We start from the raw sequence: 13,599 nt of genomic DNA, 5'->3' as shown, positions 1-13,599 counted from the left end.
CACGAACGTAAATGAACAAATGAGTCGTTTGTTTATATTCGTTCATTTAATGAACAGAAAATCTTGTTCATATTCATTACTTTAATAAATAAACGAACATAAATGAATTTCCTTCGAACAGTTCATTGAATGTCCGGATAGTTTACAACCCTAAATATAATCTATCAATAATTAATTTGTTTAATGAAAATAAATATTAGATTTTTTAATAAAATTAGAAGTTTAGATTCTAATATTATAAATCAAGTAATGTGAGTTGAAAAGATCACCCTCATACTAAACATACATCGAACACAATCTAAATGAATCAATCAATAAATCAAATGTAGATAATTAATAAAGAAAATCTTTTTCTTTTTATGTGATAGTTCTTATCAGATTTTCATGGTAATTTTTAATTTTGCATTGTTTTTGAAATGATATTTTTTTAATAAAAAGAACTTCTACTCTTAATAAAAGTTTTTTTTATTTTTTTATTGAAACTATATTAGATGTGTTAAATGAAACTCAAATTTATGAAAATTTGGTATATACTTTCATTTGAATGAATAGAAAATGAAATAATTTTAAACTATATATATATATATATATAATTAAGGATCAATTTAACATAATTTTTTGACAATACTTTCAGCTTAAAAGTTCGTTTAAAACGTAAAAAGAGTATCAAACTACTTTACAAAATAAATAAAAACATGTTTTGAATAACAAAATTGAACCAATCGCAAAAACACTTTTTCTAGCTTTTTGGAGACAAAGTTCCGTTTGAAACTAAAATTATCTTTTTATCCTTCTTAACTCATAGGTTCTCAACAAATATTTTCACCCATAGATAAAATTTTTAAAATCTATTTTTATAAATTATAAATATATAATTGTTTTTTGTTTGAATAATTTTTTGTTTATATATTCAAAAAATATATCTGAATTCAATTATTCAGTATTTCTAATTACCTAAAAGTAATTAATTTTTATGATTAATAACTTAAAATATTAATATTGAATTAATATAAATTATAATTATATAATTATTTATATTTTTATTATAATTTAAGTTGATGTATTTAGTATATTAAAATAATTTACTTTTAATTTACAATATAATGTCTAAAAATGATATTTTATATAATATACTTTTAACCATACCAAACATTAAAATCGTAAATTCAATTTTTTTATAAATACTTTAACAAAACATTTTTCAAAAATATAAAACTTTTCTAACTACAAACAAACATAAAATAAACTTGTTTGCTGTGTCTTCCACGACTACAATGGGAACCTTTAGCCGTAATTAAGAAGCCACTAGATCGAACCTTACGCGGCATTTCAAGAATAAGTTTTTGGCAATTTATATTAGAAGATTTCAATTTGTTTTAAACAAATTATTTTAGATGATTAATATTTTTAAATCATGTTTGAGAAAATGTCGTGCGATGTGATCAAGAAGGTTCACATAAATATATGTCGCCAAGATCCCATAAATGACCGATTAACATGCAATGAATTAGAAGCTGTTTTTTTCTTACAAGCCTTCCTTGGGTTTAAAAAAAAGACCTCAAGTTTCGAGTAATCCTTGTACCTTTTTGGACTCAAAGCTCACACCTAAATTTATTTATTTATTATTTAAAGACTTACTCTATTAAAAAAAGTTACTCTCAAACTTTCAATTAAAACTCAAACAAACAACATGAAGTTTACATAATGTAAATGTGATACATTCTTCATTTTGTAATATCAAATATAGTGATCAGATACAATAGCATTTGTCTGTAAGAAAATAGTTGGCCAAGAAATGAGTAACATATTTGATTTCACACAATTACATGATATAGGTACCATATATTTAAAAAAAAAACATTTACTAATACATAATAAGGTACAAAGACTAACTGAACTATTAAATTTGTTAACGGCACGATGACGTGACTAATGGTCGCCGACATAGACACCTCACCAAAACAACATCATTTTGATTTGGCTATTAATGATTTAACGGTTCAGCTCATTGATATAATTAAAGCAAAAATTAAAGTTAAATGCTATAATTGATAAAATTAAAAAATTTTGTGATATAAACGATACAATGTCTAAACTTCATTGGTATCTGATATAGGTTACCCTAATATTTATATCATATGAATTATTAATACACTGAGATTTATATAAATATATAACACTTCAAAAATCGCTAATAGCTTGCATTAACTTCAAAACTAAGCTTAAGCAGTATGAATGCAACATATCAAGTCTCTAGCGGGTCAAGGGAACTACAAGTAGAAGAAAAGTCAAGAAATAAAATAGTAAATTAAATTCATGTGATTGGAACGCATCTCTAGAAGACTAAATTAATACAAAAGTCACATGCAATTCATTATACAATCGCTGTATTTGTTGTTCACTGAATCCGAGGGCATATTTTTCAGTCCAGTTGTCCATCCAAGCAATCGGATTGTGTTTTTCATTTTCTTTCCTAGTTGTTTGTTTCCCGAGAAATTACAGTCCCAGAAGCACATAATAGAGTATTGTAATGGGCAGAGCAATGAGCATTCCGAAAATAACCCTGTTTTTCAGTCCAGTTGTCCATCCAAGCAATCGGATTGTGTTTTTCATTTTCTTTCCTAGTTGTTTGTTTCCCGAGAAATTACAGTCCCAGAAGCACATAATAGAGTATTGTAAGGGCAGAGCAATGAGCATTCCGAAAATAACCCTGCAAAAACATTTTTGTACCAACTCAGTATTAGGGTTCATTTGTTTGACGTAAAAGGTTTTTCGGAAAATGTTTTCCTCATTTTTTTATGTTTAGTTGAAGGAAAATTGGTTGGTCAACGTAAAACATTTTCCTAGTCAACAGAATTTTTTTTTTTGGAAAATGACTTACGGTCTGATTTTCCGTAAGTCATTTTCTGAACTTTTCAATTCAAAGAATAAATACTTAAAATAATTTTATTTTATGAATTTAATATTAATAAAATATTTTAATATCATTTTAATCAAAATATTAATTATTAAAATTTTTAAAATATATTTATTAATATTTCTAATATATAATATTATATTTTTAATATTATAATAAAATAATCAATTATATTATATTATACTTTTATTTTAATAATATATAATAAATTATTAATAGAATTTATATTATTTATTAATTTCATAGAAATAATATTATTAAATTATTAATAATGAATAATATTATTTATATATTTAATATTAATCAAATAATCTAATAATATTTTAATAAAGATATTTAAAATATACTAATTAATATTTTTAAATATAATATAACATTATTACTTTAATAAATAATATATATTTATAAAATTTTTATTTCAATAAAATATACCAATATATATTTTTATTATAAAATTATAAAAATATATTTTAATAATAAATAAATTATTTTAATATTTTAAAAAAATATTAAGTTTTATGATAAATACTATTATTTATTGTATTTAATATTTGTAATAAATAATTTTTAAAAAATTCATCAACTAGTGGAAAAAGCTTTTAAACAACATCTTCCAAATATCGTAAAATGTTTTCCAGAAAATATAATTCATTTCACAGAAAATATTTTCCAGAAAAGTAAAACAAACTCAACTTTAATTTTCATCATTCCTATTTTAACTGAAAATATAAGTTGACAATCAATACCCAAAACTAAAAATTGAATAATGCCTTGTAAAAGCTATCTTCAATTACTCCCAATAAAAAAATTGTCGGTGACAATAACAAATGTGTGTTCTCGCATTTAGCTACTAAAGTTATTTTCCTATTAGTATATTAAGTGATTAAAAACCATATTTTATACATAACTATATTTCCAATAAAAATTATTTCATTTTTTTATTAGTTAGCTATGAAAGTTGAGTATTTAACAACCATAAACTTATTCTATCTTTTTTTAAATGTGTATATATATAATATGTATACATCTCAACACTTACCTGATTATTAAATAAATGAAGCTACGGTAAAAACAATAGCAAATTCTTAAAATCGAGTTGTGACACAAAAATTGGATAATTTTTTAAATATAATAAATCAAAAATTTGTTTTTAAATATTGTAAATAAGAATCATGGAAAGATTTTATTCAGATAAAAAATTATTATTATTTTCCATTTTCCCTTATAAAATTTCATTGAATAAAAGTTTAATATATTCAATGAAAATTATAGTTATTTTGCATGATGCTCCTTTTGTTATTGATAATAAAAAGATAAGTTTATAATTAATTTAGAAGAGATCATATTTGCTTTGTTTATATGTAAGCATCCAAAGTTAAGATGGGTTTCATAAAACTATATATATAAAAGGTAAAAAGAAAAAATTGGAGCAAGTTATAATAAGAAAAAAGGGATATGAGCAAAACTTACGCAGTGCTAAGGATGTCAGGATGAACGTTATACTCCTTGGCAAACACAAATGGAGCTATTCCTTGTGGAAGAGCGGCCTTCAATCAGAATAAGTATAACCATAACATTAATGGGGAGTAATTCTCAAACTAGAACTATAATTAAATTGTATGCATGGTCAATATTAAGAAATTTATGAATGAATATTACCTGAACAATTGCGACATGCAAAAGAACGCCACGAAGACCAATGGCAATGGAGGTTGCAGCAATGACAGCGGGACCAGTCAAAAACCTGACAGCCATGGAAAATGTTGCTACTGATTTTCTGCAAGCTATGATCTTTGGTTGTAGTGCCAACTGCCATGAATGAGCCTGTTTTTCATTTCAATATCGATAAAACTAAAGTGTGCGTTGTTTCCATATGTATTGAGTGGTAGGTAATGAGTGAAATACCTAGACTAAACATTGCCATTCCTAGACCAGCATCGGATAATATTGCTATGGACCCACTTACAATTGTTGGCATTTGAATGTTCCACCTGCACGTCAAAACCACTTGCCCTTGTCAACGCAATTCCCACTATATAATAATGAAATTAAGCAAGTAGATCAGCAGTGATGGACCTGAAAGATATGAGCGATCAAATCAAGCCTAAAAGACTGGAATATGTGTTAGGGTTTCTTATGAGCATCCTCCAAACCATGATAAGAATAAGCCTTGTCATCACGCTTGCAGGAGGCATTTGCTGCCACGTCGCCTTGTTCCTTTTTCTTACAACTCAAGGGAGAGGATCCTCCTCCAATATCTCCACATCCTTGTCCCCACCACTGGTCTTGCCGGCCGTGCTCATATTTTCAATTAACTCTTGCATTGGTGTACCATGTATGGACGAAGATGATAGATCATGTACAGGATGAAAGAATTGATGTTTGTTACTCTACTACGTACCTCTTGAAGCAGCGTTTTCTGGTTGATGGGTTGCTTTAGAAGATTCAAAGTCTGTGGAGGCTGCTTTATTATTAACTGCATGCCTCAGATTCCCTTCAGATAAAGGAGAAGCACTAGAGCTCCAAACAAACATGTGAAGCTCCTTGTTCGGCATCGCTCCACTACTTTCCTTCTTCTTAGACCCACCGCATGTAGACCCTGAAAATATGGGATTGGGCGGTGGATAACCGTTATACAACTCGCCGCTCATGCTCCTTCCTCCTCTTCTCTTGGCAATCTTGAGCATCTCCTCGTCCAAGTTTGAAGTTCTTGGTGTGGCTCCTTTTGAAGATTGCAGCGAATAAACATCGCCCTGGGCCTGGAAGTTATTCGTGTATCCATGCTTGGGGCTCCGAGCCTTGCTTGCAAACATGGCATAGAAATCATTTTGGTTAAAGCTTGAAGCCCTGGGAGAGGGTTCTCTGGATGACTGAACGGATTAGATTTCGACCCCGGTAAGGTTTGATGCTCTGGGCATCATGGAGGTTAATGAATTCAATCCATGTAATTTGTTGAAGGACAACACCATCGACGATGCGCTTGATCTTCTCACCACGACATGGAGTTTACCATCATCACCGATCTCAGCGTCAGCTTGTAGAGGTTCGCGGCCGTTAAGTGAAACAACAACCGACTCCACCCGGAATGGATCCAACAGTCTCGGGGAATTGGTCGTTGATGAGAATCTTTGCTCCCCTATATTCAAACATGAAGAGCATGAGAGTGTACCAAATTACACTCTGCAAAACTACAATTTGAATCATAAGGTTACCGGAGAAATCCCCGTACATTGCTTTTAAAAGGGGGATCTCCATGACAAGAGTGTTGGGGAGAGTGGAGAGAGAAAAGAGAGTGATCACCCACTCCAGGCTGCCGTGTTTGGAAAAGGCTTGCCATAGGAAAAGGGAAGCAAGGATGACCACCTTCTGGAGAGAATAGGCAGCTATAAAGTGGTAGTTCATGGCATAGGGATCGTTTGAGGAGATGAAATGAAAGGAAAGCAATGGAACTGCAAAAACTGCAACGAAACGGTTGATGCCGGAACATTGATTTGGGGTAAAAAATTTCCACCACCTCACCGACCCATATTGTTAAAAGCCCAAAGGTGGGCAATCAACTTTGAAAATGGTTTTCAAAGTTTGGTAAATGTTTCTTTGAAAATGATTTTCAAAGTTTGGTAAATGTTTCTTTGAAAAATGTTTTTCAAAGTTTGGTAGATGTTTGTTGAAAATAGAAATGGGTAAATTTACTTTAGTCATTGCACTTTAGGGTATTTTCAAAGATTAGTCCCTAAGTTTTAACTATAAATACCCTAGCTCATTTAGCTTCAAAATCATCTCAAATCTCAAATCCCAAATCATTTCTTTCTCCCAATACTAGAGAGTTTCTTGTGAGTAGTGAGTGTTTTGTAAACACCTGTAAATTTTCTCTCTTAGTAAAAAATCTACAGCAGTCCGAAGACGTAAGCACAATTGGCTGAACTCCGTTATCAATTTTCGGGTATTATTTTTCCGCTTTTATTTCGCATTCTTACTAATCTGGTTATAGGAAAATTACTTGTACTCGGTTTATTTCCCAACAACTGGTAATCAGAGCTTTTGGTTGTGAATTTTGTCAATTTTTTGCGAGGTTACGATTCACGTGAATAGTGAATTTCATGAATAGTAAAATTTTGTCAGCGATACGAATTTATCGACGGAGGTGTTCTAATACACGGTGGTTCGCAAGAATTGTCAGAAACGATCCAAACAAAGCCAGATTCGAGTGGGAGCGATGGCTGCAGACGAATGGAAGGTGAAAATTGAAAAGTTCGATGGTGCGGACTTTGGCTTTTGGAAGATGCAGATTGAAGATTTTCTGTACCAGAAAAATCTATATCAACCTCTCTCAGAAAAGCAACCAGAGGGCATGAAGAATGAAGATTTGGCTCTTCTCGACAGACAAGCCCTCGGAGTTATCCGACTGACATTGTCCCGCAATGTTGCTTTCAACATAGCAAAGGAAAAGACCACGGTGGGTCTTATGGCGGCTCTCTCCAGTATGTATGAGAAACCATCGGCCTCAAACAAAGTTCATTTGATGAGGCGATTGTTCAATTTGAGGATGGCGGAAGGGGCATCGATGGCTCAACACCTAAATGAACTCAACATAATAATTACAACCCAGTTGAGTTCCGTAGAAATTGAATTCGATGATGAAGTTTGAGCTTTAATTCTCTTATCATCTCTACCAGACAGTTGGAATGCTACTGTTACAACAGTCAGCAGCTCGTCGGGAAACAGCAAATTAAAATTCGAAGATGTTCGAGATCTGGTATTGAGTGAAGAAATTCGACGGAGAGAATCGGGTGAAGCATCAACCTCCTCAGCCTTGCACACGGAGTCCAGAGGGAGAACTTCATAAAGAAATTCAAATCGTGGCAGATCCAAATCCAGAAGGGGAAAATCAAGAACAGGAAAGAAAGATTTTACCTGTTATAACTGCGGCAAGAAGGGTCACTTTAAAAAACATTGTCGGGCACCGAAGAAAAATATCGGTGCACAGGAATCTGCCAACGTGACAGAGGAGACAAGTGATGTCATGATTCTAAGCGTCAACAGTCCGATTGAATCATGGATCTTGGATTTAGGGGAATCTTTCCACTCTACCCCATGCCAAGAAATTATGGAGAACTATGTCAGTGGTGATTTTGGGAAGGTTCATCTAGCTGATGATGAAACATTGAAGATCGTCAGAAAAGGAGGCATCCGACTAAAGTTGCCAAACCAGACTACCTGGAAGCTGACAGGAGTGAGACATATTCCTGGCCTCAAAATAAATTTGATTTCTGTAGGACAGCTTGATGGAGAATGATATAGCACAACTTTTTCAGGCTGTGAATGGAAGATCACCAAAGGAGCACTCGTCATTGCTCATAGTAAGAAGACTGGTACTCTCTATGTAACCTCAAATTTAGAGAATATCATTGCTGCAGCAATGCTGATGGAAAATCAAACCTATGGCACCAAAGGCTTGGCCATATGAGCGAGAAAGGGATGAAGACACTTTTGTCAAAGGGGAAGTTGTCGGATCTAAAGAATGTAGATGCCGGACTATACGAGGATGCATCTTTGGCAAACAAAAGAAAGTCAGCTTTACAAAGATTGGTAAGACACCCAAGGCTGAAAAGTTAGAGTTGGTTCATACTGATGTATGGGGACCATCTCCAGTTCCATCTCTTGCAGGTTCATTATATTATGTCACCTTCATCGATGATTCTACAAGGAATGTGTGGATTTATTTTCTGAAGAAGAAATCAGAAGTCTTTGATACCTTCAGAAAATGGAAGGCTGGTGGAAAATGAGACTGGTCTGAAAGTCAAGCGGTTGAGGTCTGACAATGGAGGAGAGTACAAAAATCGTAGATTCAGAGAATTTTGCGCAAACAATGGTATCAAATGGAGACAATAGTTCCCATGACACCGCAACAGAATGGCGTAGCAGAGCGCATAAACAAAACTCTGAATGAACGTGCCAGAAGCATGAGGATACATGCCGGATTACCCAAATTTCTATGGGCTTAAGCTATCAACAATGCAGCTTATCTGATCAACCGTGGGCCCTCAGTTCCTTTGGATGGCAGAATACCATAGGAAGTTTGGAGCAAGAAAGAAATAAACCTTTCACACTTAAGAGTGTTTGGTTGTATTTCTTATGTACACATAAACTCTGCTGAAAGAAGTAAACTTGATGCCAAGTCCAATAAAATATGTCTTTGTTGGTTTTGGTGGTGATGAGTTCGGCTACCGGTTTTGGGACTATGAAAATCGAAAGATCATCAGAAGCAGAGATGTCATTTTCAATGAGAATGTGATGTACAAAGACAGGTCAACTGTAGAATCAAGCAGCTCCAATACCAAAGCTGAAACAAAGGAATTTGCTGAGTTCGAGGAGATTTCTGGAAATGATGTTCAGATCAGTCCTGAAGCAGTTCAAGAAGAATCAGGCACACCGGAACTAAGACGCTCCTCCAGAATTCCTAAACCAACCCAACGTTATTCTCCTTTTTTGCAATACTTGTTGCTGACTGACAATGGTGAACCAGAGTGCTATGATGAAGCAATACAAGTGGAGGATTCAGTCAAGTGGGAGTCTTCCATGAAAGATGAGATGGACTCGCTTATGTCAAATCAGATGTGAGAATTAGCTGAATTACCACCAGGCAAGAAAGCTCTCCACAACAAGTGGATTTACAGGATCAAAGAAGAGCATGATGGGAGCAAACGCTACAAAGCAAGATTGGTTGTCAAAGGTTTTCAGCAAAAGGAAGGTATTGACTACAATGAAATTTTCTCTCCAGTTGTAAAATTGTCTACAATCAGACTGGTGTTGAAAATTATAGCTGCAGAAAATTTACATCTTGAGCAATTAGATGTAAAGACAGCTTTCCTTCATGGTGATTTGGAGGAAGAAATCTATATGAGGCAGCCAGAAGGCTTCATAGAGGCAGGCAAGAAAAACCTGGTATGCAGGTTGAAGAAGAGCATGTATGGTTTAAAACAAGCTCCTAGACAGTGGTACAAGAAGTTCAATAGCTTCATGGGTATCAATGGTTTTACCAGATTCCAAGCAAATCATTGTTGCTACATCAAGAGGTTCGACAATAGCTTCATTATTTTATTGTTGTACGTTGATGACATCCTCGTTACAGGCTCAAACATGCAAGAGATTATACACTTGAAGCAAAAATTGTCGAAGCAGTTTGCTATGAAGGATCTGGGCGCTGCAAAGCAGATTCTTGGGATGAGAATCAAGAGAGACACAAAGTCGGGGACTTTGATGTTATCACAGGCTGAGTACATCAACAAAGTACTCTCTAGGTTTAACATACAAGATGCTAAACCAGTAAGTACTCCTTTAGGTGTTCATTTTAGACTCTCCAAAGAACAGTCACCAAAGACGGAGAAAGAACGTGCACGCATGATGAAGGTGTTGTATGCCTCAGCAATTGAAAGTCTGATGTATTCCATGGTTTATACCAAACCAGATATTGCTCATGCAGTGGGAGCTGTTAGCAGGTACATGAATAATCCGGGCAAGGTACATTGGGAAGCAGTCAAATGGATCCTCAGATATCTGCGAGGTACCACAAACAAAGCACTTTGTTTCAAAGGTGGAGATACATTACTGACAGGCTATGTAGATGCTGACTTAGACGGAAACGTTGACATCAGAAAGAGCACTACAAGGTATGTCTATACTCTAGGAGGAACCGCAGTGAGTTGAGTTTCTCAACTACAGAATATAGTTGCTCTCTCCACAACTGAAGCAAAATATGTCGTTGTTACGGAAGCCAGCAAGGAGATGGTTTGACTCCAAAGTTTCTTGGAAGAGTTAGGCAAGAAACAAGAAAACAATGTCTTGTATTGCGACAGTCAAAGTGCTATACATCTAGCAAAGAATCCGTCTTTTCATTCCAGGACAAAGCATATACAATTGCGATATCATTTTATCTGGTCCCTTCTGGAAGATGAGATTTTGAAACTTGAAAAGATCAGTGGAGCTCAAAATTCGACATACATGTTGACAAAGACGGTGACCACAGACAAACTGAAGTTGTGTTCAGCTTCAGTTGGCATGCAAGAATAACAAGACTATAAATATTGTTGCATCGATCAAGGTGTGAAGACAGATTAAAATCAGTCTTCAAGTGGGAGATAGATTAAAATCAGTCTTCAAGTGGGAGATTGTTAAAACTCCAAAGGTTGGCAACCAACTTTGAAAATGGTTTTCAAAGTTTGGTAAATGTTTCTTTAAAAATGGTTTTCAAAGTTTGGTAAATGTTTCTTTGAAAAATGGTTTTCAAAGTTTGGTAAATGTTTCTTTGAAAAATGTTTTTCTAAGTTTGGTAAAGTTTGGTAGATGTTTGTTGAAAATAGGAATGGGTAAATTCACTTTAGTCATTGCACTTTAGGGTATTTTTAATGATTAGTCCCTAAGTTTCAACTATAAATATCCTGGCTCATTTAGCTTCAAAATCATCTCAAATCTCAAATCCCAAATCATTTCTTTCTCCCAATACTAGAGAGTTTCTTGTGAGTAGTGAGTGTTTTGTAAACACCTGTAAATTTTCTCTCTTAGTAAAAGATCTGCAGCAGTGCGGAGACGTAAGCACAATTGGCTGAACTCCGTTATCAATTTTTGGGTATTATTTTTCCGCTTTTATTTCGCATTCTTATTAATATAGTTATAGGGAAATTACTTGTACTCGGTTTATTTCCCAACACATATGCCAGTATCATAGCAACGTACAGGGGCACAATTGCTGTAAGAACATCATAGATATCCTTTGCGATGATCATGGTTAACGACTACTGATTGATTTCAGTAGAGAGGTTTAGAACGATGATGAGGAAAGAAACAAAACTAAAAAAATATAGAGGAAGTGCAAAATGGCCTACTTATCCTGCTTTATAAATGAAAACACTTGGGGTTGACAGAGGAGACTGGCCTGCCTTGGTGCTTTAATTCAGTAGAGACATCAAGAATCCACCCTGTCTAAGTATTGAAGTATAACTGCATGTCTACATGTTATGTGCATGGTTAGTAGCTGCAGCTAGTGTACTTGTGAGTTGTGTGGGTTAGTTAGTGATTAGTCAGGTTAGTTGAAGCTGTTAGAGGTTGGTTATGAGTCTGTTAAGTGAGTCTGTTAAGTCTGGTATACAAGCTGTTAAGTCTGGTACACAAGCTATCTTGTATAAAATGTTGATGTACTCCTTTGGTGAATAACAAGTTCAGTTACTTAATTTAGTATTCTGTTAAGTTTTAGTATAAACTACAACGTGGTATCAGATGCTGGTGATCTAGTGGCGTGGTGAAGGTCTGATCATCGTCAGCTGAGTATACATTGGTGATATGACGCCTCCGATTTCTGCACTCCCTAGTGGTGATGTGAGCAGTTCTGACTATTTGGGTATTTCTTCGAAAGGGTTCACCAACAAACGACTGAGCGTTGTTCTAGATGATCGTAATTTTCTGTTGTGGAAACAACAAGTGTTGTTAAAGATGAGGAGGCATCGACTTGAGAAGTTATTGTATGGCTCGATTGTTCCTCCGCCTGCAACGGTTGTGCTGGATGATGGCACGATTATTGAGAATGAGGATTATGAGGTCTTTGTGACTCAAGACAGTGCTTTGGCCTCGTGGCTGTTGTCTACAGTTAATCCATCCTTGTCGTCGCATCTAGTGGGGCAGAAACGGCTGCGCAGGTATGGAACACTATAAACAAAATCTTTGTATGTAAATTAACGACGATGGTGATGAATCTACACTATCAACTTAAATCAGTTCATCAGGGTGACTTAGGAATATGTTTACACATATCTCAAGTTAAAGAGATATGTGATGCATTAGCGTCATATGGCGGCTCGGTGTCCGATCTAGAGCACTTGCCAAGATCTTGAATGGGTTGTCAACAGAATATAGGTTGATTGTAATGGTGTTGTCGGCAATCGTGATACCTTAACATTGGAAGGAGTAGTCTCGGTGCTTATTGATGCTGAGACTCAATAGAAAAACTTCACTCGCTTTGATAGTGTGGTTGTTGCTGCTAATATAGCACAGGTGAAGATTGTTGTGGGTGATAGGTATGATCAGTACGCTCGTCAATATCAAGTCAAGACAGACAGGCACACAACCTATAATAATCAGGTTGGTCGTGGTCGAGGGCGTGCCAAGGTTCAATGTCGGCTGTGTGGGAAAAATGGTCACCTTGTCAATCGATGTTGGTATAGGTTTGACAAGTCATTTTCTGGTGTAGATGAATCGGATCTGAGAGCTCGTACAAGGAGCGATTACTTACAGGTAATGTATGTCACTATAATTCCAATGCTTGTGCATGTGCAAGCTAACCAAGTGTGAGCAGGCCTGGAGAGTCAATATCGACTCAGACAACTTGCAAATATAGCTATAACAAGTTCTTCCCCTGCCTCGTGGTTTGTAGATTCATGAGCTACTCACCACATTATTTCTGATGATGTTAGGTTGTGGATGGATCAGATTACACAGACGCTGGTAAGCTAACTATAGGCAATGGTAATGGTCTTTCAATTGCTAAAGTTGGTCGAACTTCGGTTCACACTGCATCTCGGTCTTTAATATTAAATGATTTACTGCATGTGCCTTCAATAACTAAGAAGTTTATATCGGTGTCTAAGCTTGCTAGGGACAATAAAGTGTTTTTGGAATTTCATGTTAATCATTGT

The 13,599-nt window shown here is 34.7% G+C and overlaps 1 pseudogene; it reads right to left on the bottom strand.

The window, feature by feature from the left end:
* Nucleotides 1–2,448: 2,448 nt before the first annotated feature.
* LOC120138058 lies at nucleotides 2,449–11,697 on the bottom strand (annotated as a pseudogene).
* Between the last annotated feature and the right edge of the window lie 1,902 nt (nucleotides 11,698–13,599).

This window comes from Hibiscus syriacus, unplaced genomic scaffold (assembly GCF_006381635.1).
Source record: "Hibiscus syriacus cultivar Baekdansim isolate YM2019G1 unplaced genomic scaffold, ASM638163v2 tig00002193_pilon, whole genome shotgun sequence".
Classification (NCBI taxonomy): domain Eukaryota; kingdom Viridiplantae; phylum Streptophyta; class Magnoliopsida; order Malvales; family Malvaceae; genus Hibiscus; species Hibiscus syriacus.
This window is presented reverse-complemented; position numbering and strand designations above follow the sequence as displayed.